Source organism: Harpia harpyja, chromosome Z, assembly GCF_026419915.1.
Source record: "Harpia harpyja isolate bHarHar1 chromosome Z, bHarHar1 primary haplotype, whole genome shotgun sequence".
Taxonomy (NCBI): Eukaryota; Metazoa; Chordata; class Aves; order Accipitriformes; family Accipitridae; genus Harpia; species Harpia harpyja.
The window spans coordinates 8,721,512-8,747,763 of NC_068969.1; the positions used below are offsets into that span (position 1 = coordinate 8,721,512).

Below are 26,252 nucleotides of genomic sequence, written 5' to 3' on the forward strand. Positions count from 1 at the left end.
TATATTGCAGCTATTTCCTCTTTACCTGTGGGTAAGAACAGGTGGTTTTGAATCCACTGTGTTTGCTCCTCATGCCTAGTGAGTGGATAAATATAGCCAGCCCTCTGAATGCTGCCTTGAAGACTTTCAACCTATTTTCTCTTTTTCTTACTCTTTATAAGCTTTATCCTTGTATGAAGAGTCAGTGCAAAGTCTAAGGTCCTTGCCCAAGAATGCTTAACCCCACTTAAAGACCTTGCTTCAGGTGTTATCTGGGGCTTCAGTGACACAGAAGGGTTGTGCTAGACTTTGCAGAGGAGGCCTGGGAGCAGAGGCCAAGGAAACACTTGTTGGTTTTGATTCAGGGAGCTGTATGGTTAGACACGAGATGAAGACAATACTCATCACTCTGGGGTCCTGTTAGAAGGAAATGAGGACCTCAGGTTTAAAAAGACCAGACTCTTCTCATGTTAATTCTGCATACTGCACTGACTTTTTACCTAATTTTTTCCAAAAATGTATCTCACTATTAACTGGGTCGTGTTAAACAAAGGGAGCAGATTGATCTAAAAAGAGTGAATAATAGATGCCTTGTATCAGAACCACTAAAAGATTGCACGCTGACAAAAATGAAATGTGGTCCCTCATTCATTGTTCGTTCATTCTACACACCTGTGCCATCTGTTACGCTAGCACAGTGACACACTAAATTATTGCGTCTTGAAAGCATCAGCATTTTGCACAAAGGAAAAAGACTGAGAGTGCCAGGAAAATGGTTTTGAATGTGTGACCTGTATCTTATGCAAACAGCATGCCCTTCCCTGACAACACAGGCAAGCAGGGCAGTGGCGTTCCACCTCTTCTGTGAGAAATGACAGTAAATTTTATATTATAACATGCATGCATGTCCTGATAAACTTATGACAGAACTGTGGTTCTTAAGCAACAACATTGTTAATTATTGTAATGAAAATAATTCCTTTGCTACCAAATTAAACTGATGTTGCGTAGACATGTGTTTGTTTTAATATTGCCTTTAATTCCCTGTTTCTTACAAGCATCAGAGCTCTCATATGATGAGCACAATATAATTTTTCCATGTTCAGCAGTTGCACTGCTTTAAGAATGATGCACTAGACTTTCTCAAACACTTAAATATATATTATGAAGGATGCACAGCTGCCCTTCTTCAAGAGCTGCTGAAAGAATACCATAGTCCAAACCTGCACTCATTTATGAAGTCAAGGAAGATGCTATCCTAACAAAATTGATGGGATTAGGTGACCTATATAATTGTTATCTTTAAGTCTTTGTTATAACTAATTCTGAACATGGGAACTAAGCGCCTTCTTTTTTGACTTACTGGAATTCTTCAAATCCTCATAAAAATTTACTGAGATAATAATAGCAATCATATGTTGCAAAGACAGTACAGTTCATCTCTCAGTGCTTTTTAAAGATAAGAAGCATCTTCATTGATGCTGAAACAAAATTAAATGGCTTGTGCTAAGTCCCACAGCACCTACTGACAGAGATGGGGAGTGAATACACCATCCAATGCACCAAATCTGTGTACCAGTAACCGCATCTTTGTTGTTCTTACCATTTTCTATGGAAGTAATCAAACCTGTTAAAAACTTTTAAAAATATAAAAAATAACAACTAGTACCGTGGTTCTACACACATTTTAACCTAGCATTATCTAGCTCTGTTACTGCAAGAAGTGGTCCTAAACCTCCCTGACCTTGTCCACGAGCTGAGCCATAGGAACAGAGATTCTCACAGGCTAGAAGGGGCCTTGGGAGGTCACCCAGTCCAACCTCCTGCTGAAAGCAGGCATCACTACTGATCTCAGATGAGGTTGCTCAGGGCTTTGTCCAAGTTAAAACTGACCCACCATCATAGCTTAGTTTTAATCTACCTCAGTTCTTTACTCTGGGTCATTCTGCATCCATATGGGTACCAGTATTTAGGCTGACAAAGGAGCTAAGGGGATGAAGCAGAGGGGCAAGCGAGACAATTTCTTTCAATGGCAGTACTAATTCATTCTACCCTACAATGTAAGGCTTACTATTGGAGTGTAAGAGATGCTTTGATGCTACGCTCAGTCCTGCTTTCTTCTTGTATTGGGACATTTGTTGGAGCAACAGCCTCAACTCTGACAGGAGGAGGAAGGGAGAAAGGTACTCTACACTGCTTGAAAGAAATCTCTTATATTAGTGGCACTTTCCACTCCCCAAACCACTCCAAGCAGACATATTTTCATACATTCCCTAAGTGAAGTCTGATATCAACTGCCCAGATGTAATATTTGTGTGTGATCTGCCTCTTCTTTCTAGCTTATTTATTTCCATTGTACTGCAGCATAAATTTAACTTAAATTACCATATTAATACTTAGCCTTCTGGATCTTTTAAGCCATTCACTGTAATTGCATAACAATATATCTCACTGAGCTTTCAGTGCAATTGCCTCTCTATCACACCATCTTAATGAGAGAAGGGATAGTTCTCCTAGCTTAACTTCTTGCATCATGCTTTGTAAGATACTGTTTGTTCCTGACGTGAAGGTATCTCAGGATGCCGTCCTTGAAGCCTTTGCTTTCCTTTTCGCTGCATTCTTATTGTGTCTGTCTGTGCTTTAAGTGTTATGCTCTGCCAAATTTTAGCCTGGAGTGACAGCAGGGAAATGAGCATTATAATGAAAGTGCTGACAAACCCTTAGCTGTAATGACGTGAATGGCGCAGCTATCATTTGAGTTTGCTGTGTTCTTTACTTTAAATCTTTAATGCTATTTTCTCCTTTTATCCTGTGTTGAGCAGTGGGATTACTCAAGTGGTTTATGGCTTAGAAGTTGTGCAGTTAACTGAGTTGTTCAGTGGGGTGGAAGGACTCCTCTCTGGGGGCTAGAGGTGTGGAAAAGTTTAAGGTTTGAGGAGGAAAAACACTGTTAGCAAGACATTCGATACTGCATTGCCATTCCAGCACTGCCATCAACTTTGCTCCCTGTGACCACTCACTCTAATGACACCTTATTTTATATACCTCTGACTGAGGTAAGGTCAGTGCCCTCTAAGGTGGAAGAAACAGGGCATTTTGTATTGTAAAGGGGAAAAGAGTGAAGCCTTAAGAGTGAGAAAATTTAGCTTATAGTAAAGAAGTGTTAGCTGATGATGTAGGCATTAATGTTTTAGACTGTAAGTCATTTGAAGCAGGATGTCTGCATTCCTGTGTGTATGGATGCTGTCCAAAACATTTCTGACATTACCATGGCACAAATAACGCATGGAGTAAATATGAATCTGTACTGAAGTGCCCACTTGCTATCTGCATGTACCTGACATTGCTGCAATGGAAGTAATGATCCTGGGGAGTTTCCCACTGATTTCAGTGAAAGCAGAAACAAAGCTTCAGGAGGCCTTTTCGATTAGATCTCTAGCTTTTCTAAAATGGCAGAAGTCCTTTTTTCTTGAATATGCCCTGCCATTTTATACTAGACAAGGATTTGGCTCTGAGAATTGCCTCTGGACAGTATCTGCCTGATTCCAGTCGGGTGCAATTACTGTGTGGGTGGGTGTGTGGCTCTTGCTGTACCATGTGACCAGGTAATGCTAATAATCCCTTTAGCTCCACCATATATCTTCCCATGGTGACTGAGATTAACACTGTATTAATTTGAACAAAAAAAATACGGTATGCATATATTAAAAAAGATAAAACAAGATGTATGTGCAGAGCGATGTTAACAGTCTACAGACATCAACTGGCACGAGCCTCATGAAGCTCAGACCCATTTCCCCATTGGGGAGATGAAATCCTCGTCTTTGGACGTGGAGAAGACTGCCATGAGCAACCTGCTCTAAGCTGGCCCTGCTCTGAGCAGGGCATTGGACCAGATGACCTTCAGAGGTCCTTTCCAGCTGGTATTGTTCTACAAATCTAGTCTATTAAAAGAAAGATTAGTAGTGAAATCATTGTCCTTTGTATTGTGAATCTGACTAAACTACTGAACCAGTGGGTGCTTAGACCTGCCTAAAGTCCAGAGATTAATAGCTCTGGCAGGATCACTGAAGGAAGACCCTTCAAGTATGTTATACCAGCAACAGATTAGCTCATTGCTGTCAGCAAAGTTATGGTACAAACTTTCATTTGATCTCCTGTGCTTCTCTGTCACTATGAGATCTGTATTTCTCTCATTCTTTATTATTATCTTTGAATCAAAATGCTTATGCCTCAAGAATTCACCTGCTTTGTCTGAAATCATCCCACTTTTCCTTTGCTTTACTGTATGGAAATTATGTTGATTCACAGAGAAGAGATTACTATGCATCATACCTGCCTTTGCTCTCATTTTCTTTTCTGCTTTTCACATGTGACAGCATTATATTGCAGTCCTTGCACCCACTTCTCAGGTTCTCTGGGGTATGATTTGGAGAGTTCCTGGAACCATATTACACAGATGTGGCTGCCCTGGGGGACACTACTGCAAGTTGCTTTCCATAAGAAACAGCACAAACTCTTCAGATCATTGTCCCTCTTTAACTCCCCTTGCTCTTTTAAGATTTCACTACCTAAAGAAGGCACACAGACACACTGTCTATACAACAGGGTGTAACACTTGGTTTCTTGAGCTGACAGCTGCCACCAGCTATTCATTAATAGTCCTTTGAGGGACAATGCTAATAAGAGTGAGAACAGCAGCAGTGGGGGTGATATCATGATTCTCTGAGTCAGGTTTGATTAAAGAAGGTAAAAAATCACAGAAGAAGCTTCTGAGAGTCAGAATTGCAAAACAGGTGATAACAGCCTTCTCTGGATTATGTCTGACTTCAGCTAAAACAGTTTTCTGTGTTTCTGGGATCTTCACTGACAATATTCTGCTGGCCATAAAGCATATGAGCATAAGAAAATTTATGGGAAAAGATCCAGGTAACCTGCTTGCTTTATTTTGCTTTACCATCATTGTACTCCAAAGCAGATCACAGCAGATGAAGGCAAGTCAGAACTTTTGGGGTTTTACTCTTACCCCAGACCTGTAACTGCAACAAAACTTGTTTTATCTCTCATTGCCTCATCTTACCTCCATGTAAAATGTGGATTTTTGATTTATATTAGACAGGAGGATTAGAAGCTTAATCCATTCATCTTTGTAAAGTATTTTGAAATATTTAGAAGACGACACATGAGTCCAAAGGTTTGCTGGTTAGGAGCATGCTGTGTTGGGTTACAATGGTAATAAAATCCAGATGCGTTTTTTGTGAACTTTTCTGGACTCTTGTTTTGCAGTGTGACATAAAGAGTTCATAAAGAAACCTTGGCAGAAAATGCAGTTATACAGCACCTCCAGAACAGACACATGATGATCTCAGTAACTCCCGGATTGGGAATTCAGGTACAGGAGACAGATACACATATTTTCTTGAGTGTACAACCAAAGTTAGGCAATGATTAGTAAGACCTGAGTGTTAAGCATTATTCTGATTTCATTATGATTGCTCTTTGAGATACAGATATGAGCTGAAGTATAAAAACTACTGATTTGCTGGGTGTCTAGTAAACTTTGAGAAAACTTCCAAAAACACCAGCATAACTATAAGTGTAATAAATTCTAGACTTTTTGTCCTTTGTATCACTTTTCCAAATACCTTATGGGAAGTCCGATCTGTCAAGTCAAGAGGAAAGCTTTGGAAAACCACGCATATATATTCTGCCCAAGAAGCCACACAATTTTTCATCCCTGAACACAGAGGCAACATTTGACACTAGGACATTCTGGTATATATAGCAACATGTAAACCCATGTTGGTTCATACCAACACTGTATATGTGGCTTAGCCAGACAGCCATGGAAAGAAATGCCCTGCAAAGAGACAGAGAAGTATGTGGGTGTGCTCTCAGCCGCCTCTGCCCAGTGACCTTTTTCTGGCAGCCTCCTTTTCACTGGATGCTAAGAGAAAACTAGAATTTCATTTTCAGAGGGACTGTGGCAGAGACCTGTGGGAGACAACAGTCCCTTCAGCTGCCTCCCTGTCTTGGGGCTCACTCACCAACTTTGATTAAGTGCTGCTAAAACTTGTCCTAACTAGTTCAGCTTGTTTCCCTTTTCCCCACTTAAATGTATGTATTACATCATCACCAAGTCTGCATTCTGTTCTGAGAATTACTTTCCTGCACATTTCCCTATGGATAACTAGCCCTGTATCTTGTGGGGAGAAAAAAGTGTGTTGATGTCTGACACCTTACATTTTCTTCTATATTTGCCCTTTATTCGTGTACAACAAGAGGCTAAACATTGAGAAAGATATTTGTTGCTTGTTACTCTTATTTGTGCATGAATGTACACATACAGCCTTATGCAGAGGCAAAGAAACTTTGAATTTTAAAATGGTAAGAGAAGGTTTTATATCCTTGTTTATCCTCTAGGCACTGCACTCTCACTTCTCTCTTGATGCTGATTGGAAAGAGGCTTATTAATGGGCTGGTTCAATAGACTTGTTAAAAGATTTACTTTATAATAAAGGAAAAAAACCCCCTCTTTGAAATTCCATCATTGAATGAAATTGCATCACTGATTTAGTCTTTATTTTCCAAATGACTAAGCATCTCATTTTTATACAGAATAAAAATTCTTGTCAAGAAAAATTGGTCACAGTTCAGATGTTTCCTAACAAGACATCAGCTGCGTCATTAGTATGGTTTTCCTCTCTAAGCTGAGCATCAGCTTATATGAGAAAAAGTGATATGCTGAGCTCCACATTCTTCCCCCCTCTCCAATCTGCGTGTTGTGCTCCATTGCTGTGGTACATTAATTCTCTTGTGACCCAGCCATTCATAAATTAGCTCTCTTATCACTACAGGGAGCACAGAATTACAAACTTGAGTGAGGGAAAGATCTTGCAGATCAGTCCACCCCATTTCCTCACCAGTACGAGATTGTTCTGTCATACCTAAAGCCTATATATGCCTCTCCACTAATACAAAATCATGTGTGTGGACTAGGAGCAGAGGGAAACAAGAAAGATGTGCTTGTGACGGAGTGGTGGAAACCAGTGACACTGAGTTTCCAGATTATTCTGGTGGCATAGGTGGAAACTGGGACAACCACCACTTAGATACATATTTTCCTCTCCCTGAAGAGTTTGAGACTATTCTGTCTCTCCAGTGAAGACCTGGTATCTTTCTGTTTAGAAGTATTTCTTCCAAGGAAGAGCCATCCTGTCCTTTTCTCCACAGATTTCAGTGCAGAAGGACAGTCCTATTGTTCAGAACATTTAATTTCAACAAATATATATTTGATATGTGAGAAACAAGCTATATTTTTCTTCTGTATAGCTTGAAATGAAATACATGAAAGTTACCCCAAATGTTCTAAAGTTAAATACAGTTGTATGGCAAATTTTGTTTTCAGGATCTTTTTCTGGTTTATGAGAATCAGTCTCATACAAATTCTATTTGCTTTGGTTTTAAACCCAACCTAGCTTACACTTTTTTTTTCTGCACAAAGCCTTGTGACATTGTGACAGCTAGTTTATTTACAGATGCATACACTTCCCAGATGATATAGTTAGATGAAGGTAATTTAGTAACTTTATAGAGGTAAATCTTCACACACCTATTTGTCTTCTGAAATATAATCCCTCTAGTTTTGTGTTTAGAAAGTCACTTAATAAATTATTTGTTGACCTTGTCTGCTCTTAAAACTATCAGAACCACTGTTGTTCTACGCACTGTATGCAGCGTGCAAAAGAGTTTGGAACACTGTGTTGTGTTCACACAAATGGTATGTAATTTTTTGCTCAAGTTTAAAGGAATAAACCCACATCATTTTCCTAATGCTACCATACTTTAATATAAAAAGCTTAGTGTTTTATGCTTGAGAAAATGTAAATGCTTAAACTCTGGTTATATCTTTTACACCCATTTTGTAGTATACTGACTGAAAACCTCATAGAACATGATGGTTCAGCTTTCAAGTCACTCTTCTGCTCCTGGGCTGTAAGAGTGAAAATGTATTTTGACAACGCCATTCAAGCTATACATCTAGCCAACTTAGAAATATCTGTTGACAAATATCTCTGTAATTTCTCTGCGGAACTTTGCTTTATTATGGTGTGTTAATGGGTGGACATACAAATATATTCTGTAAGTAGCCAGTAACAAAAAAAGATTATTTTATACATTTATTTCTTACACGCAGTGGACTGTTCAGTGCCATTGTTTATAGTGATGAGTTGTGGTCACTCTGCTACTGAAGTGAGAGTCAATTAGTCTCCTGGAAGATACAATTCTTTAAGAGTCTAGCAGTTTCTTGATTATAAACAACAGCTTTATTCAGGTCAGGCAATAATTTCATCAGCTGAGCTCAAAAAACATCTCAGGGAGCATTTTAAAACATTCCTTTAAGGCAGTTAAGAAAAGTTTCATTCTTATGACTGCTGCGCAGCTTTGCACATTGTATTTCCGTTTCAGACTAATGTGCAGGGTGAGCCTGAAGTCAAGTGTCCACTGAAATTCTAAGCTTAGTTCTTAACCCAGCTCACAATGAGGATACATGAAAATGGCCAATTCTGCAACTGGCTTCACTGGTGTCAGAGCTAATCATAACTTTCTGCGTGAATTCCTTGTTGAGATGAAACCTGGTAGGGACTGTACTAAGCAGCAACATTTAGTTTCTTCAGTAAAGCTTTCTCTTTATGGGCATGAAGCAATGTTCAGAGAATCAAATGGAAGAAATTATTTTCTTGGGATAACTAAGCATCAAAATCACACACACACACACTGAGATGCAAATTGTACCTGCTGTTGTGAATGCAATTTGAAGAGTGATTTAACAAAGAGCCACAATGACTAGAGAGGAGTTGAGGGGCAGGAAAAATAAAGAAATAGTTATTTAACATTTCTGAAACTATTGCTAACAAAAGTTCATTCATCTATGTGCCTTTAGCTGGGAGACATTTTTCTGTTGAGATTTAGCTACACAATAATCTGGATTATTATCTCCCTCATTGTCCTGTACACTCAGTTACGTCAAATACATGTAAACTGAATGAGAATCTTGTTTAGTATCAGAAAAAGTAGAAAAAGAGGAGGGAAAACACATAGACAGCATCCATTTAAAAAATACTCTAAAATTATTAGCTACTCACAATAGATACTAATTAACAGCTGATGGAGAATTTAAACCCTGCAATTTTGAGTTAATTCCCAGATTTAAGGAACTGCAGTAAAGGGCAAACAACTGATGATGTATCCAGATGAAAAAGATTGCTTGGTGGGACATTTCTGTGTTTGAAAAAAAGTGAATAATGCAGCCACAACAATTCAGAAATTAAAGGCACAGTGGACTGATCAGCCTTATTTTGACATCCACTTCATTAACCCTATTCACACTGATCAACTCCCTAACATAAATGAAACTACTTTTTGGAGAAAGGAGTGTTTGTTGTGTGTAAAATTGACAGAAAGAGACTCTTAAAGAACTAAAGGAATGGTTCAGTAAAATTTTATTCTTCCTCTACTATATTTAACTACTTTCTGTCTAAGCCTATTTCTAAGGTTTTATTACTTCAGTTTTTCAGTACTAAATAACATTTATGAAGAAATGATGAAAGGTTCAATAGTTGCTTCTTTTTCCAGATTTTTAATGGGTTTGTGCAGGGAAAAGGTTTTTCTAAAAGATGCCTTCAGGAAAATGTCTTTTACTTCCTCTGCAAATGCATATTGCTATGACCACTACAATGTGAGTTTGGAAATGAGAGTAGACAGTAGCAGATGAGGTACCATTACTGCTGTTTTGGGAACTGGAAAAAGATGTGATCACAAAGCAACAATTCACTACTTTTTGGAAGTCTGATCACTCTATTCTTCTGACTGTTGTAGCTTTCAGGAGTAAAGGGAATTAAAGGCATGTTACAGTCATAGATGAAGAAGCTGTTTCTAGTCAATTTTGCACTCAATGTGTGGTCCTAATTTTGGTAAAAATTGTTTGAGCATTATTTTAAGAAAAGTATAACATGTATAATACATAGCATGTGATCTTTTAAAAATCATTTTAACTTAGCTCAGCATGAATGTGCACAGATGTATTCATTTGTATCTTCAGCATTGTAAGTGAAGTGTCCAATTTAAGCACGTTAATAGAATGTCCCAGCCCACCATCATATGATATCTTTCCTTCTCTTTCAATGCATTTTTTAATTGTAAATCCTGCTGCCTCTGAATTGCTGATGCAGGCAGTCTCCAGCAAAGCCATTAGCCATACCTTTAGCTGCAGGCACCTGCAAAAATCCCATTCATATCCTGACTTCCAGAGCTGAGAACAAGTTACTTCTGAGGCACTTGCCCCAGATGGATTAGGCGATCATCACAGTAAATTTAGAAGATCTTTGAAGAAAATATTTTTTAAAAAAGGAGACAAAGAGTAAATAAAGTACAGTGCAGTACAGATACTCTATAAATAATTCATGCATGACTAAAGTACAAAACTTGCAAACTTACCAATGTCAAACAGGATTTTGGAACGGGCTGCCAACCTATTAAGAAGGAAAGCTTACCTAACTGAGGAATCAGAGAGAAAGCTCTGAAGAATGTCTACGCCTTCTAGATGGAAACCTCTCCAACAGTGGTAATTCAACATGAGAGAAATACCATCTCACAGCAAAGCTCTTATTATCTTTTCACAAATCACTTTAACCTACCAGAGCGCACAGATACATGTATTTTGTCATTCACAGTTGGGTTTATTTATGCTAAAACTGCTAATTCTTTTGCTTCTTTCCTCCGATGCTTTGTACCTGTTCTGCCTTCTACTAGCTTAGCTGAATGAAATTACGTCTGTCTGAGACCTGTTCTTCCTGTAGTTCCTCACACTGTGAGCTTCTATATACTTTTAAATTACTTTGAATAGTTTCTTATGCTGTCTTATATGCTTGGCTTTCTTAATACATAACTGTTGTTATACTAAAGTTTCACAGACTGAGACAAATATTTGGTTGCTTAGCTGAAATGAAATGATTAAATGTAAAGGTGAAAAATTTTATTGCATCTTCCTAGGACGAGCTCTGGTCAAGAGTTGACTTCCTTTTCTCCCTAGAAATTTGCAAATACTTTGCATAAAATCTTATAAAATCCAGGATTTGTACTTTCTGGAAGATAAATATATCTGCTTGTAATGAACCATAAGGTTTCTGCTGAGATACTGATGCATTAATATAATGCAAAGGAAGGTTTATATGTCTGTCAAACTTATTGTATTTCCTATACTGATCTATATAAAAAATAAAAATCTCATTTTCCTGCTTGAATTCATGACATTACTGAGTTTATTTATTTTTTGAAACTCAAAATACAAATCAAAGGAATTCATCTTCAGTTTAAAGAAGAAATTTCAGTGTCTTTTATAAAAATGCCACAATCCCACCTACCCACTAATAGTCTTTCCTGTTTTTAGCAATAGCTTTTGAATGTGTGGAGATACATGAACCATTAATTTGTGCCTTGGAAAGATGTTGAAAGAATGATCTTTACTTAACAGTGATTCTACCTGACAGTATATAAAGTACAGAGCTGTAGATTTTAAAACCGTAAGAGACCATTGTGACTGTCTATTTCAATCTATGTAATTTTATGAATGAATCATTGTATCATGTCCAACAGCTGCGACTAAAAGAGAACTGAGCTTTTAGAAAAATATCCAACTTTGATTTGAAGATTTTCACTGATGCAAGGTCCTTTGCAGGCCCACAGTATACACCTTCTTCGTAAGGTACATCAGAAAATTTTTAATACATTGTATGCCACACTGATGTTACCAACCCATCTTAGTAATCAAAAGAACAGGTCAAATACCATAGAGACATCTAAATATAATACATTAATGAAGTTATTTTATCAAAACACCTCTTAGTCTCAAAAGAAAAAAAAGTGGCAAGGTGGTCTGAAAGATTTATTTTCCATTGTCCTATGCTGACTTGCATGAATTATATTACCTTCCTTCAAAATTTTGTTACTTAAAAATTCCAGTGCTGGCTTTTCTATTATTTTGCCCAGGACTGCTGTCAGGCTGACAGACCTATAATTACCCTGGTCCTTCCATTTACTCTGTTCAAATTTGGCATGATTTAGCTTTTTTTTCTGTCAAGCTGAATTTTAGTATTGAATTCTCCTTCCAAGTTAGGAAATTGTCCTTGGAAATTTTAAAAATAATAACTGACACTGTATTGTTCACATCATGAAACCACAAGCATATGTCGTTGAGATATAAAACTGTTTTCTAAATAATTAAGCTTTATATCTACATCCCCCCCCCAGTAGTGGAGAACAACTTATGATACTTTTTTTTAAGAATTAACTTTGCTGGAGTAAGAATTTGAATGCTTATTCTCTTAAAGTGTTTAGTTCAGTGGTCAGTAAGCATAGGATGATTATGCAGTGCGGGAATTTCTGCACACAGAAGTGCAAGTTGGGATAATAGTTTCTATTACTACTTAAAGATTTATAATAGAGGTCAAATGATGACAACTTAAAACAGAGAAGGACCATCTTGCTATGTATTAAGTAATTTGCAAGAGCAAATTAATCTTCAGAACTCAAAACCATCATGGGTTGATCAGGAACTCAGTGTGCATGTCCTTCAAGAGAACATACCAGTTTACAAAAGTACGGCACTACATTTTTAAATATAAAAGTAAAACACTTGAGGGCTTTTCTGGAATGGCCGCATTCATTCTTTCTTTGTTGCAGACACACAAACAAAATCAAATGTTAATTTTAGTAGTGCTTAAAGTAACTCTATCATCATGGATAGTGAGTAAAGTCTTTATGTTACTAACGCTCTGTAAAAGAAAAAGGAAAAAAATTGTTTAGGAAACTTTTTAAAATTAATATGCTAGTCTCTTAGATTTCTCTGTAGACTTCCAGAGATTTACTACTTTAATACTTTACGTCCCATACTAAATAGTAGATGATGATTAAAACTAAGTTCTAATGTTTCTCCTGGCTGCAACTTCATTGCCAAAATACCATGATTTGAAGGCTGTTTTTCCATTAAAAAGTATTATGCTATTCAATACAATGTACTTTCCTGAAGATTTGTTGGTTTATCTTTACAGATTTGATTCTATATATGTCTATTCTACTTCAGTGCCCATTTTAATGCCTTTAAATTATTGTAAGTTACTTCAATAGTATTAGATAATTTTTCACAGTTTTACTCTATTATAGAGGTATTTAACTTTTTCCTTTTCCTTTTCCATGAAAAATTATTTAATATTAAAATGTGCCATTTTCACCTCTTTAGATAATAAATTTTGCCATGGTTTATTTTATTCACAATTAGTTTTAGTAGTGATTCTATTGCAAACCATGGGATCAATGTGTATTTTATGGTGTGTAGAATCTATTATGATAAATCTTATGTAACAGGTTCTTTGATATATGTAAGACTATTAAAAATATGGATTTGAATTCTGCCTTCTTGTACACTGCATTGTCGCTGGCTTGCTATCTAACATCAGTGAGTTTTCTTCCATTTAATCTTCATTACATTGCTGGAATAGTTTCTGCAGCAGAAAGTTAAGTCCTAACACTATTGAAATTAACAGCAGAGCTCCCTCTGGTTTCAGTATTCCATGGTTTTATCCTAAATGCATAACCTTTCCTGATATTGATAAAATCAATATAAAGCAATGAAGACTACTGTTTTGGGGTGTCCACAAATCATCAGATTGATGGTAATTAAAATTCAGTCTGATACAGACAATTAGTGTTGCTCTTATGTGGGACGCAAGCCTACTGAAACCTTACTCCTTGGTTTCATAAGCACATACATAAACCTTTGAGCTGGCTGTCATTGCAAGGGTGAATTTTGGCCTGATGTAATAGATGTCTTCAGTGGCGTTTTGCCTGCTTGCTCCAGCAAAACACTTGGCTCCAAGTTCTGTGTTGCCTGTGATTGCTCTGTAAAGCAATTAGCTAACTAGCCTTGTTCTTAAAGCTATGCTGACATCAGCAATGATGGTGGTGGCCAAAGAGCTTTGGCATGAATCTCTTTAATGTAATGTCATCAAATAGAGCATCCATAGTAGTTTCAATACAGCCTGAAACACAGGATCGTGTAGGCTGTTAGGCAAAGGTCGGTAAGTAGGTAAGAAGCATACCCACGGACATTTAAATTAAGCAGCATTCAATGACATAAGGGTGAAAAAACCATAAGGTTGTTTGAATGTGCATTCAGAAAGACAGGTATCTACAGAGAAAAAGAAATGCAAATTGCATAGTGGCGAGTTTATTTAGTGTGCAAAATCTGGGCAGAAGCATTCTGAATTTGATGAAGAGAATAGCTGGGTAAAATGTATTTTGCAGCCTATTTTGGCAGTTCTTAGGCTTCAGACATCAGTTCAATAACCTCTTCACAGCAGAAAAAGTGTTAATTAATCAAAGAAAGTAAACAATGTTACTGCATTCTCGGGTGTAGAGAAGCCAAGAAGGCACTAGGTTCTCTCTTTTTCTGTGGTTGACTAAATTACTTGATACAAAAGGTTTAATTAAGCTAACTTAAAGTTACAACAAAATATTATGTTCTTTAATTTTGTCTGATACTTTTTGATACTGTCTATCTTTTGAATCTAAGAGGGTCGGTGAGTTCCTTACTTCATGCTGGTAAATCTAGGGCCAGTGATTTGATGCAGAATGGGCCTGCTGACCCACAGAGGTAGAGAAGAGGTAGAACATAAGGTAAATACTCCGGTGTGAAGGTCTTCCAGCTTTGGGGTTATTTTATGGTGCTGATATAGGGCTCATGACTGATCCTGAAATACTCGTTCTTTCAGATCCACCATCAGATTTTAATAGAATCAATCTTAAGGTTTCCCAGACATTGTGAATATGGGTGCTGCAGCTCTCTGATGGTTCTGCCTAAGTAGTGAGACACTAGTTTCTGTGTTTCTAGTTGCAGACTGTTGTATCAGATTGACTTCACTTCAAAGTAATGGAAAATGAAGTTGCAAACATGTTACATTTGCAAAGGTTGTTCCATTGTGGATTGCTGTGGAATGCTTTTTATTTCTTCTTACTGCTATACATGGTTACTGATCTCATGCTTTAATGTTGGTAGGATCACTCTGGTCACTCAGGTTATAGTGAGTCATCTCTGCTTTCCTAGCTCTTTCAGATTTGGTTTCTGAAGGCTGGAGTAACATTCACTTATTTTGGTGTTCATCTTGAGCTCTTTCTGCAAAATCATGGTTAAAGGGTCACTGTTGTTTGAAATTCTCTTTCAAGTATATTTGTCACAAATAATTTAGCCTCACTGCTTCTCTGTATTATTATTTATTCTAGATGGTACAAAGGTTAGTTCTTATTTTATTGCTCTTAAAATCTTATTTTTACAGTATCCTCCTCTGGAAGGTGTGTTCTCTTTTCTGGCATTTCACTTTTCTTTACTGCATGGATATTGAATAAAGTGTGCATTTACATTTCTTGCCATTATCTGGCAAGATATCAAGACATTATCTTGTCATTATGTTAAGTCCTCTCAGGCACAGGTTCTGTTAACAGCTCAGTAGCTAATTCCTTGTTGATCTTCACATCACTTAAATATTTTGAGATCTTTTATTGTTTTTCTTCCCTTTCTGAGCAATCGTCTCACTTTGTCAATTCTGGCAACCTTAAACAGTGCTGTTGTTGGGTTTGGGGTTTTTTTACAGCCTTTCAGTTTCGGTTCATAATTCTCTTAATCCTCTTCAGATTTCATGTTCTTATATGTGTCATATACCCCCTATTTTTCCTCAAGAGCTCTTCTGACATTCTTAGTCATCCACATCAGTCTTATCCTTCTTTTATGCTCAGAATAGCTGATCTTGCTCATGCTCTCACAATCCCTTGACCTTCCTCCCTTGCCCCAACTCCTGTTTTGTTCATTATTTAGCACCGAATGTGGCTGGAGTGAAAGAAATACCAGATCTCATGGAAGTCAATGATATTGAAGTGTCTGCCTATTTAGGGGAAGCATTGATGTTTAGCTTCAGCGGCTCTGAGTCAGCCTTTGCCCCCAGGCCACTGTCGCATTGCTGGCTCATTTGAACAGCAGAGAAGGTGGTGCTTCGTGATGCAACAGGCACAGACTGAATAGACACCGATTTTGCTTGCCAAAAGGTAAATCTGTATGTAAGCGGGATGCTTAGGCAGAGGTGAAAAACAAACTTAAATTGCTGTGTTTGTCAGATAATGTGCTGAATTTCTAGGAAGCCAGAAGTCCTTCTGTAGAGTGTATCAGCTAGCGCACTACGCATACATTGCATCTGGTTTTACAGTGGGCACCTGTTCATCAGAGGCAAGATCAAATCCATTTTCTAGACATGTACTCCAACTCCAAACCTTCATATTTGAATATAATTTAAGTAGCGTTTCTGATGAAATTATAATATTGAAATATCGTACCTGAAAACAGAATTAGAATAGAAGGATGGAGAAAAAGAATATTTTACATGGGTTTACAGTGTAGACTATTTGACAAAAATCCAGCCTACTGAAGAGGCATTCCTGTCTATTTTTATATAGCTTGATTCCCCATGTTTTCTAAGTAGTTTAACAGCTTATTATTCTAAAAAAATAGGTTCACAACAACCCTTTTTTGAAGTCTCTATTACATTTGCTCTCTCCATAGTTCTGAAGCTGTACCTTCCAGGCAGCTCGGCACCATGCCTCACTGCCATCAGTGAGGAACATTTTAATGCCTCATTATCATAAGCTGCTCCCTAACTAGAGTGAGTGTTCACGTGTGGGCATATGTATGTTGTGTGTACCTCAGTACCTGCCTGCAGTGCGTTTCCAGGTGAGATCTACTGTTCGAGAATACGGGCAGCAGGGAAGTCAGCATTAACCTTCTTTTCCTGTGTCAGATACTAAAAGCAATAAAAGATCTGCAGTCTTTCTTGTTGTTGTCAAAACTGCCTGAAATATTTGAGCTCTTTTTCCTCCTTTCCACTCTGAAAGAAACTATTCAACTACAATTTGTTCTCCAATTATAACTGCTCTGTGGAGAGCTGGAACTGATGGAAAGAGGTACTTTGCAGATGTCTTTACATTCTGGCAATCCAGGACTACATCTAGGGGCTAGTTTAATATCCGATACACATTAATTTACCTTGGAGACTCTTCAAGTATATGCCTGATTGCAAGATGCTAAGAAACTGTATCGTTAGCCAGGGATCTCCTTGGCAAAGGTCACAATCATTTGTATTTCCATTGAGAACACCATGTACTGAGGGCTAAAACAGTTCTGAGGTTCCTCTGAGACATCAAAACTTCAAAAATAGCAATGGTCGAGACAAAGTCTTGCTAGGATTTTTAAAATAATTGTGTTTGTCTCAACTTTGTTTAAACCTTGAATTTTTTTATCAAAATTGTGCTGGAATTTATGAGAGACTGTGTAACATACAAGGTACAGCTGTAACATGCCCACGTTTTGTAACTCTAGAACAGGATTTTGTGTGCGTAGGGCACTCAAATGTGTTTTATATTGCTAGGTACCTATATTAGCTATATTAGCTCTCAGGGGACATACTAAAAATCATTTCTGTCTCATCAAGTGTTGTTTTACCCACTGTATAGTACATGAAGTAGGTCAAAATGTGCTACAGCTAAGCAGAGCCCTTAAACCTAAATCAACTTAATCTAAATTGAACTTCTAAGTGAAATTCACCATTTGGTTTGTTTACAATTTTCTAAATTCAGTATGAGACAAGAGGAAGCAATCTGTATCTTTAGAGAATTAAAATATGCCCATAAATAAGCTCAATCACTGGCCTTTCTACAGAGCAAAACAACCCCCCCCCATATACTAAATCGGCTAGAAGCTGAAAATAAATTTTGAGATTGTACTCTATGTTGTTGTCTGTTTTTTTTCTTTTTCTTTTTTTTTTTTTTTAAACTGTGTATTTATATGGAACAGCAAACACAGATTATGCCTTAGTAATTTTTATGGCTTCGGCATCTGTCCCTTTGCTTTTATTCACATATTTTCATAGCCATAATCTCTAGTTTCTTATTTGATGATGCAAACCTTTCAGATGCAGAAATGGATAAAAATCTTGCCGAGTCTAGTGAGAGTCATTTTCAGGAATAATCCTTTTAGTTGACAGGAAATAAAGACCCCAGGCAAAAAAAAAGCAGCATGCATATTAAATGACTGAAGATATTAGTGTCCAATGTTTTCATAGCTAGGTTTCTGCATAGAGAAATGCTTGGAGAATTGCTCTACAATAGCAAACTGGAAAAGCCCCAAGACATAATCCACCTGAGCCTAAGTTTTATTTTGCATGCATAATAGAGCTTTATTGTGTTTGAAATTGCAGAGTATGTTGACAGGTCTGTCAGCTGTCTCAAGCAGATATCCATAATGGGATACACCCCCTTCATCAGGGAATGGCACCCTACTTTGAGATGCCAGTTCCACGGTCATTGAAAGGAGCTTTACACAGAAGTTCAAAGCTGTAAGTGAACTGCATCAACGAGCCAACTGTGTGAGGCAGGTGATTATAAAATATTGAGATTTGGCTGCACTCACTGATTTTCAAGTAGTTTCAAGGGCATGCAGAAGAAAGCAAAAGTGTGACAGAATTTCTTAGTTGTTTTAGAAATATTAAGATCATGAAAAACTGGAATATTTCCATTAAATTAAACACATCATAGCACATCCTCATTTGATGTGCTTGGGCAGTGGTGTCTCTGACGAACAAACAAGAATCCCCAAACACTCTAAGTAACAAACTGTACCCCACGAACACCTTTTGATAATTGCACCTGCTAGCAGAAAAACATAAAGAGAGAGTCCATTGTGTCCTAAAGGAATTTTGTTATTTGCACCTACTCTTTTATTGATTGAAAGCTCCTCTGTTGCCTTGCCTACTACTGGCGTGATCCCTCAGTGCTTTTCTATAGGGATTTGTTTCCCTAGTCTATTAAGCTGGTCTTTGTGTTGTCAAGAGCTACACAGTGAAGTCTTATGATATGAAAGGTTATTTACTTTGCTTCCTTATTTATGCTTTTGTCCTTTCAAACTCTTTGAACTCCAGTGAAAGCACAGTTGTCAGACGTTTGACCTGACATGGTTCCGCGTTTTGTTGAATGTCACCATAAAGCCATGACGAAAAATTTTTGGTGGGGTAGCAATCTTTATGTCCTACAGCATTCAGAGAGACAGGGAAAGGAATTTTTGAGCAGTATGCAACCCATAAATGTGTTTAGGTACCCACAAAAACCAAAGACTGAACATATATATGAGATATGAATGTTAAAGCCAAAGATGGAATCTTTATGTGACAGTCTCTGTTCTACCTAGTAAGGCACTTTAAAAATGGTTGTCATATCATCTAATGTTGACATTATACCACACTTTCTAAAATATTTAATAACTGTAATGCTTTACTTCTGTGAGTAATGCAGCTCATTGGATCTGCTTGTAAGAAGATCAAATTATAAAGAAAAAAGACCTTAAAAGCTTGCTCCAGATCTGAAAATCTAGACTTGCATTTTACTTCAGTAGCATTTTATACTTTTTTCCCCATTCTCTAATGCAGTTACTGCGACTCCTCCCTCATTCTATAGGCCTGTGATTTTCTTATTACCTGTGGTTCCTGTTTCAGTGTGGGGTGCCAACGCCAACAAAGAGACATGACTACATTTTCTCCAGTAGGTAGCAATTAGCACAGATAGAAAGCTTTCTTTTTACAGTTATCGTTAGCTCCTACTTACTCTAAAACTTGTTTGTGCTTACTGCTAGCCCTACTTATTGTGCAACAGGTATGGGGAAATCCTGCATGCCTTTGCTGCAGTAGAAATTTGCCTTCCAACAAAATAAGTTTGGAATACATTTTGTGTCATATCCATTGCTGAAAACATAAACTAATTAATTGAATGAAAAGCTAAGTATAAATATTTACTGTCAGTTTCTTGCTGTAAGTGTAGGCTGTCTCGCACACTGCATAGTGCGTCTTCATACGATCATAGAATGGTTTGGGTTGGAAGGGGCTTTAAAGATCATCTGTCTCCAGGCCCCCCTGCCATGGGCAGGGACACCTTCCACTAGACCAGGTTGCTCAAAGCCCCATCCAGCCTGGCCTTGAACACTGCCAGGGATGGGGCATCCACAGCCTCTCTGGGCAACCTGTTCCAGTGTCTCACCACGCTCACAGTAAAGAACTTCTTCCTTACATCTAAGCTAAATCTACCCTCTTCCAGATTAAAGCCATTACCCCTTGTCCTATTACTACATGCCCTTGTAAAAAGTCCCTCTCCGGCTTTCTTGTAGGCCCCCTTTAGGGACTGGAAGGCCTCTATAAGGTCTCCCCAGAGCCTTCTCTTCTCCAGGCTGAACAACCCCAACTCTCTCAGCCTGTCTTCATAGGAGAGGTGCTCCAGCCCCCTCTGGCCATCTTCGTGGCCCTCCTCCGGGCTCGCTCCAACAAGTCCATGTCCTTCTTATGTTGGGGGCCCCAGAGCTGTAAAAGGAAGAATGGGTCATGTGAAATGGTGTCATGACACAGCCCCAGAATGAAGTAGGACATTTCTTGACCTTGGTGTGCTCAACCGTGCAGCTGTAGTCTTCTTCAAGAGCTGTTTTTGCCAAGGAATGTCTCTCAAAGTAATTTTAAAAATCTATTTGGGAAAGATTCTGCAGAGAAATCTGCTAAATTCATGTTTCCTCTGTCTGGCAAGAGAAAAACATTTTTTGAACCTCAGGTAATGTGTTGTGTTTAGTAACTGGAGCAGAGACAGGTAAACCTGAGAATTTGATCTCACTCTATACTCTGCTATATGTTAAAGCCCATGAATTTTTACTTATTCCCTAATCTCTCTAAGTGTCAGTTTCTTAATATTTAATACAGAGCTAATGAATTTCACTTGCTCTGGCAAAAACAATTCCAGATACCACAGCAGAAAAAGTTGGTTTAAAAGTGCAAAGTAAGTTTACATTTGAAAGGATACATTTGTGCTTTCATAGGAGAAAGCAAAGCGCTTCGTAGGAAGAGCAAGGACTCTTGCCCGAAAGCGTATTTTCATTTGGGCTGGGCTCCACTGGGGAGGGCTGCTTGGGCAGCGCCTTGGGTGGCTCCCACGGGGTGCGGTGGGAGAAGCTCCCAGGGCTGGAATTCCCACTTGACGCTGTCGGACCCGGCCGCCCCCTCTCCTGCTGCCTCCCACGGCACGCGCCGAGGGCTGGTGCTGCCTGGCTGTTGTCTCCTGCAGTCGCCGTGGGAGAGCCCACACACAAACGTGTTTGCTTCTGTCTAAAATCTGTGCAGTTTTTAGTAGTCTTCCAGCCTCCGGTGCGGGGTTTTGAAACTCCATCACAAGACACCATCAGAATATCCTGCAGGAGCTGGTGTGTGGCTTGTATTTATAAAAATTATTTGTTTGCATGAGACACATGTGCTGATACTGTGAGTCATCCTTCCATTTTACTGTGACATTTTCAAGCACAATTATGTGTAGTGGAATTTTTTTGGTAGCTGGCTATGTTGCCCATCTGTGAAATCATCATTCTACCGAGCACTAAAAATAGACATGAAACTCTTCAGAGAAAATTTTGAATCTACTTAAATGACAGTTTGAAATGTGTTCCTGCAGTCAACAGTTTAAATATTTTCTACCCTAAATATGGAGAGTCTAAATTTAAGGTGATGTAGTCCTGCTGTCACCACTTCAGTTCACCTTGCTAGCACAGTGATATAGTTGGAAATAATTTCTGGCTAGGAACCCAGTCTGGTGCCCACCAAAGCCAATTCACTTGGGCCTCAAATGACTAGGACTGGCATAGGCACGTAGGAGTTCTGGAAGGTGGATAACACACAGGGTGGAAAGTATTTATTAATAACGGGGGATCTCTGGAGAAAAATGTGGAGACAATCTGTGACTGTAGATCAGGGGGGAACAGGGAGAAGATGAAAAAGACGGCTACTAGGAAATGAAGCTTTGAGATAAAGAACAAATGCACAACTTCTAAGTTGCTGTATTTTCAGTCAAATAATCAAAGCAAGTTAGTGAAAAGATATGGTAAACACTGAAAATGGTGAAGAACTATAGCTAGGAGAGGGAACTGCTGGAAGAATATAAACTGTGTTGCTGAGTAATAGCATCCTAATTGAAGCCACAGAAAGCCAGAGAATCTAATTAGTCAGGAAAACACATTTCATTACATTCTTAGTAATTTGTTTTGAAAAAGTCCAACTGGATTTTAAATTTAACAGATTTTCAGTATGTTCAGAGCAGATTACACTGTTTACACTTGCATATAGAGATAATGAAAAATACAGTTTCAGAGACATATACAAGAAAGCGTTTAATTCAAAATTTTGTTTACAGTTGTCCCTTACTATCTGGGTACCATTATATAAAGTTCTGCTGCGAGGATGGAAAAAATAAATTAGGACTTTTGTTGAGTTGGTAAGCATTACTGGAGACCATCACCCATTTCTTTAATCCACAGGCAATCTGAGACGTACTTGAAACTGTAGCTCAGCCAAACAAATGAAAAGAGCATTGTCTGTGCACCCCACTGCCTTCCCTCCTTCTCTCCTTCCTTCTCCCTCCCTCCCTCCCTCCCTCCCTTTCTCCCTCACTGTTTCTGTACAAGTTTTCACAATGAGATTTTTTTCACAAAATGTACAGCTAGATCTCCAGCTAGACTGAAGTAGTGTTACTCACTTCATTTACATTTAGCTTTAAAAAATTTGTATTTTTGGTGAGCTTATATGCAAATGATTATATGGTAAGACCTCAGTGTGGTAGGTTTCTTGTATCTTGAATGTTTTCTTCAAACACTAAACAGGAGAGAAGAAAATCAAAATTATGCTTAGGATTAGGATACTCTGCTCACACAAATTAATAAAAAACAATTATGCAAATACATAAAAGACTATTCTTGCAGAGGGCAAATAAAGATTCAGCGTTATATTCTCTTGGAAGTTTTTTTACCTATTAAATCTCGAGCATGGATAAGGTCAATAACATGGACAGCTAAAGCTCCCTCTCATCATCTTTATTCTATAGTGGATTAATATATTTAATAATCCATTTATGCACATTTTAATCTATTTTTGAGATCCCAGTTAATGGATTTTCAGAAGTATGCACTTTTTATAGTTGTCCATATAAACTACAATCATAATAACAAAGTGCTACTTTAAGTTCTTTAGAGAGTCACCATTACTTGTACTGACATCAGAAGGATGATAGTCACTGATCTGACATAACCAATATACAGACATATTTAAATTTCACCATGGCCTTTTTCAGATAAAAATTCAAACAACATCTTCAAACTCAAACTGTAGCTCTACCATACTTCAGACAAGAAGAATGAAAATAGAAGTCTTTAGGCAAAAAGAAGAGGGTGCACCTGAAAATATGTGCAAAATTAAAAGGAAATGTATAACACAGACAAGAATGAATCCTGCAAGTCCTTGTTTGCAACATAGCCATCTTTCATTAAAATATTCCTCCCATGTATAAGGATAGTAATAGTTTAGTATATATTACCATACTAATAACTTCAGCTGGACTATTAGAATTAATAATGGATTAACCTGCATGAGTGAGAATCCCTGACTTGTTAAGGACTAGGCTAGTTCTGTTGCTTTCCATTTTTTATACAATTACGTATTTGTTACGTAAGATCCTCCCACATGCATTGCAATTGGATTTGTTTCTTCCTGCAGTGAACTGCTGCACCGTATTGCTGTGCACCACTCCACAAATTCATGGTGGCTGAAGTTTTGGTTAAGTAGGTTTATCCTTCTGCACAACACTCCTAAATTCTTACTGGGCTTCCGCTCCTATCATGTCCATAAAAGGCTGCTTCTTTGGCTGCCTCCTTTCCTTACAGAGAATAAATCCCTGACAAGCAATAAAGGTTATCGAGGGGGAAATGATAGTAATTTAGTTGCAAATCTGCAATAAATGTATGATAATATTAAATGTATTTGTTCCCTGTTCTACCATTCCTTAAAGTATAAAGGAAATACACTGAATATGGTATAGCACAGTGCATGGTAGATGAGGACATCCATATTTCTTTTTTCTCTGAACAATGGTTGTTTCCATTCGAAATGTCATCACTTATTATGGTAGCTGGTACCCATTCTAAAACATCCATACAGTGCTGGCCATTTCATTCGGGAATAGTAACTAATATCAAATTGACATAAAAGTGAAGCAATCTTAGTGAAAGAATTAGACACAAGTTTCTAGAAGAAGGGAAAACAGCTGTTTAGAGAAGAATTGATGGCTTCAGTAATTGGCACTTTTGTGACTAAACAGCGTCAGTGTTCTTGAATACTTTCTCAAAACTTTCTAAAAGGACTTGCATTTCTTTTTTAACTATAATTTTGAAAATATTGTAGATAATTTGATCTAGCAATAAAGGGCCAGTTAGCTTTTGAAATATGCAAAGCTATATGCTTACAGGTTTGGACCAACTGTGAAGAAAATTTTTCTCTCTGTTTCATGGTTTTATTGGGAGGCTCATGAAGTTCGGTTTTGAGGAGCATTTTTCAGCTTCCAGTATATATTACCATGGTCCATTATAAGGACTGGGGGTTAGAAAATAGGCATTGGTGAGGCCAGAATCCAGGAATTTCATGAAAACATTTGCAAGGGAAGCAGTCCTTTTCTATGGGATGGTTTTTGCTTATGTTAGATCCAGGCCTTATTAGTTACAAATTTCTCAATAGTGCCTCAGTGCTTAACTTCATAAGCCTCATTTAAGAAAATGATTTGGATACCTGAGTCTAGATTTGTAAAGGTACTAAGTGCCTTAGCATGTTAGGCACTAACTCCTGCTAAGCACACTAGGTGCCTACTTCCAGTGCCTGCAGTGGTTGTTAGGCAACTAGTCTTGATTTAGATACTCTTGAAAATGTACCAAGCGTTTTTGACACCTAAATATCTGACTGTTGAGAAAAGAAGTTCTAGTGGCTTTCATGGACATTTAAGGCAAATACCTAAGTACGTAGTAGACTCTTTTAACTTGGAAAAAACATGCACGGCAATGATAGAAACTTGTCAAGTGGGTGTGGTACCTTCCCAATTAAACCAAACCAACAGATTGACTCATGACTGCATGAGCTGAATCCATCAGGTCAGAAGACTATAAAAAAGGAAACTGAAACTGAGGTCAAGAAGTGGTTTTGGGATTTTCTCTGCTTAAAAGACTTCTTGCTAAATCGGCCTTGTTGTTAATGTATTTTTAGTTTTTAACTTACAAAGGTAACACCAAAAGGGATAGGCTCCGCCTAACAGAGAGCTTTTTACAAAGCTAGAGGATGGGCATTTTTCACCGGGTCCCTGGAGAATAACATCAGCAGTATTAAGGTTTTATTGCTCCTCTTCTAATTACTGTCTGTAGTTGTTATTTATTAGATAGAGATAATGGTGGATGAAGGATGGCTAAAAGAGCAGATGGGGACATGAGTAAGGAAGAGGTAGAGGTAAAGGGATAGCAGAAGTAGTTTCAGTGAAACGTTTTCTTAACAAAATACCACCTTTGTCAAAGATAAAGGTTCAAACCCATCAGGTTTGATTATGGCTCGTTAAAAAAGTCATTCTGAAATACTCTTAAAAAAAATCCTGGAAAAACATTCATTGCAGAGAAAACAAACTTTAATTTTGAAGCATCAGTTCCGTTTTGAATTTGTATGTCTATAATCCTTACTTTATTTCGTCAATCACTTTTTGTTGTGATTGAAGTGCAGCCTTGCAGTGATTGGAGGCGGCTGTCCCGAGTTTCCTCCTTTGCAGTACACCTCGTGGCCCCTCCAGCCACGCGTATCGGTACACGGGACTTCTGTGGTAGTTTCAAGACCAGTGAAACAAAACCGAAACCCAAATGAAAGTTTTAGGGTTCTGCGGTGAAAGGTAACGCCAAAACCCCCTTTTTGTCAAAGCCAGATTTATTCAAATTGTTCGTTTGGGTAAAGGGCGAAGATCTCGGGGTGAGCTTGCCGTCAGAATGACGGCGTTTCAACAGGTCCGCGCGGTAAGCGGAGAGCTGGACCACCGGGCTGCGTTTTCCCTGGAGGCGAGGGCAGCGGCCGAGCGGAGCCCCCGCGGCCTGAGGAGAGGCGCGGGAAGAGCCGTGCGGGAACGGCGCAGGCAGGGGCGGACGGGGAAGGTCGCAGCGGGCCGGTGAGCTCCGAGCTGTCAACGGCGAGGGAGGCGGTCGCCGGAGGGCGTGGAGAGGGAGACGCTAAAGCCGCTCACGTCTCGGTGGCCTC

At 38.3% G+C, this 26,252-nt stretch overlaps 1 protein-coding gene across 1 annotated transcript in view; it reads left to right on the top strand.

Annotated features, from left to right (window-relative positions):
* The window catches only part of CACNA1D (calcium voltage-gated channel subunit alpha1 D), a 240,574-nt gene that overhangs the window by 12,489 nt on the left and 201,833 nt on the right, over positions 1 to 26,252 (top strand). The window lies entirely within an intron of this gene.